Genomic DNA, 3,292 nt, shown 5'->3' with positions numbered 1-3,292 from the left:
TCGGACATCCCAACGACTGTGATGATGCCTTCCAACAATTACATCGTCTTCGCCAAGGGCCATCTGAGTTAGTGATGCAATTTGGCGTTCGTTTTTGAAGTCTTTTACTTCGTGTGGAGCCAAATATATCGGAGTGGATCAAGCTAGGAATGTTGTGGTCAGCACTTTGTCAAGATCTTGTCGGACTTGTGCATGCACTTGCTCCTGCCACCCTTGACAATGCTCTTCACTTGGCACAACATTATGAGATGTCGCCTCTTCCACTTCTCGCTACATGTCCTTTAACTCCACTTCCTATGGGTGATGGTCCTGTTCTAATAGAGGTTGATGTTGCTGCTGCTCGAGTCCAAGGACAAGGGCGAGGACGTGGTCATGGCCGTGATATTCGTTGCTAGGCGTGTGATGAAGTTGGTCATACTTATTGGCGTTGTCGGCGTTTTCCGGATTGACAACCTCCATTTCCTAGGTGGAGACCCTAGTGTCAACAACATCCCATTGGTGTTGCTGTGGTGGAAGGTTTGGACACTGAGATGCATCCAGGAAATGACAAGTCGCACAAGTAACAGAGGGACCTTGCGCAAATAAGTTAGTGACCCCTCCATCTTTCTTTCGAGAGTATCATCAAAGGGTTCACTCGGCACCGGTTCATCCAATGTTTACTTTCCAAGCTCGTTTTTATAACAAGAGGTCTCCTATTATTCTCTCTGTGTTGGTTGATATAAGTTTGAGTTTATCTTCTATTGCTCGACCTGTTGCTACACGTTGCCGTCTACACTTGTGTCATGTGGTGAAACCAGTTTTCATTCTTTATGGCAATGGCCGTACACATGCATGTGCACAGGATGAGGTAGACCTGGTTGTGCGTGTGGGTGATCTCAAGCTTGAGTTGCAGTCATTGTAGTTGGTGCCGAGTCAAAATTTTGACTTCATTCTTGGTATAGATTGGTTGCAACGCATCATGCTAAATGTGACTTTGAGGTTTCTCCCCCTTGTCTCATACTTCCTTATGTTTTATTCATTCTTCTCACTTTCGTACCTCTTCGTCCCTTTACTTCTACCTCTGCTTCTATTACTTTTGTTTCCCCACTATTTCCTCCTATATTTCCGTCTTGTTCTACTCTTCCCTTTTCTGATCCCTCCAACACTCTTTGTGTTGTAGCGGTTGACAGGCTCATGAAGGAGTATTTTGATCTCTTTGAATTTGACCTATTGTTTGGGGCCAAGATTGCCACACGTCATCTGATTCCAACCGGGGATGCTCGTCCAATCAAGGTTCCTATTCGTTGTCGGTCACCCAAGGAGATCAAGATTTTACATGCAAACGTCAAGAAGATGTTGGAGAAGGGTGTTATTCAGAAGTTGTGAAATCCTTGGGCACATGAGCCTCATCTTGTGACGAAGCCAGATAGAAGTATTCATTTCTGCATTAACTATCGTCCGTTAAACGAAGTGACGATCCCAAATGTGTATCCTCTTCCTCACACTGCTGATCTCTTGGATCATCTAGGGCAAAGTCGTTAGTTCACCAAGCTCGATCTTGTTTTTTGGTACTAGCAAGTACCGATGGCCAAAGAAGATATTCCTAAAACTGCATTTTGTACACCATTTGGTTTGAACAAGTTCTTAGTGATGCCGTTTAGTTTGAACAATGCTCTAGCCACTTTCCAACAGATGTGTGAGCGACTAAATTTTCCATTCTACTTTAGTCACTTAACCACACCTCTGACCACTTGGAGGAGTCTCATTCACAACCTCCTTAAGTCCAATTCAGGACTTGGGACTTGCTAGTCCCGAGAATGGCATCCATGCCACTCAGCCCTTGCACTTGGTCCAAGTGCTCCACGTGTCCAGTCTTAAAACTGACACCCACGTGTCATGTGTTGATCCTTTTGGGTCCCTTTTTGGAGCCTCACTTATTGCTTGCTTCATGCTCGTTCCTTGAGAACTCCGTTGGGAGTTCCACTCCCGCTCTCGACCTTTCAAGTCTGAGCCTTTTAGTCCAAACATGTTACGCTCGTTTGGCTTTTGCTTCAGCCACTACCACGTGACACCCTTTCGGCTCCACTTTGGGGCTTAGGGATTTGTGTCTCACAACTCCACCACCCATAGATGAAGTTCGATGTGCTCATCGAACGGTAAACCCTTTTATAAAGTAACACTCGCAAGTATTACCATTTCCATCCTTGGCACCCAGCCAATATTTGTCTATGGTTTGACCCCGAAGGCTCACCATGCCTTGTCCATCCTCTAAGGGACATAGTCTCTCCAACATAGAGACTCATTCGGCCACTTGGCATGGTTTGCTCCCTTTTATTGGTTCAATTCTCGCTAAACCAGTTAGAGACACCTTCTCTAACTCAACTCCACTACTCATTCTCGAGTAGTCCCAACTTCTATTGACATAACCAATTCACCTTGGAACTTTTAATTTTGACTTCTCGAAGAGGAAGCTCCCCACTTGAGGGTGCCATTGTCCTTTCTATTTTATGCCACTTTTGGCACCAAGTTTCAGCCATCGTAAGTTGTGCTAGAGCTATCCACAGCCCTATCCTTTGGTTACTTCGCCGCTCCCTTCCTTGAAGCTTTCACCTTTGCCAACTTGGAGCATTTGGGAATCCATCCTTTGAAGCACACTTCCTTTCTCACAATCCGTTAGCATCCAACACATTAGTGTTCCATGCCTAACTTTGCTATTTGGATTCCTTCCAATGAACTTTATGGCCCACACTTGGCCACTAGTCTTTTGCTTTTATCTATTGATCGTTGCACTGAGCAACGTAGGATCACTACCTCTATTCTTGAGGTATCTTTTTGGTTCCATAGCACTGGCTCTACTTTGCTAAGTCCAACGGATGCTCACCCTTAGTAGGTCTCTTTAGCAATTTCTGTTGCGGGCTTCGTCCACAGCCCTACTTTGCGACCCTCCCATGGGTCTCTCCCCGAGACTACTTTCTTGGACTTACTATACCATTGTATTGGCACAACTGATTTCCCTTTATGTGTCCTTCCCACTTGGTCACCTCGACCAAGCCAGACCATTATCAATAGTTCAAATCAACACTTTGAACTGGGAATCATATTCCTTAACCCAAACAAAGACTTTGTATTTGTTTAGCCACAAGATCACCTCGTGATCTCATCTTAACCCTTTAACAGGTCTACCAATAGGAACTAGGTCTTCCAGACCCTTTTAAATTGTTGACTATGACCCCGGGGGCATCCCCCACACTTGGCAATGCACCCAAGCTAGCCCTTCTGGCCAAGGATCCATAGCAACTGAGACTGGGTGTCC

This window comes from Selaginella moellendorffii, unplaced genomic scaffold (genome assembly GCF_000143415.4).
Source record: "Selaginella moellendorffii unplaced genomic scaffold, v1.0 SELMOscaffold_128, whole genome shotgun sequence".
In the NCBI taxonomy this organism is placed as follows: domain Eukaryota; kingdom Viridiplantae; phylum Streptophyta; class Lycopodiopsida; order Selaginellales; family Selaginellaceae; genus Selaginella; species Selaginella moellendorffii.
This window is presented reverse-complemented; position numbering follows the sequence as displayed.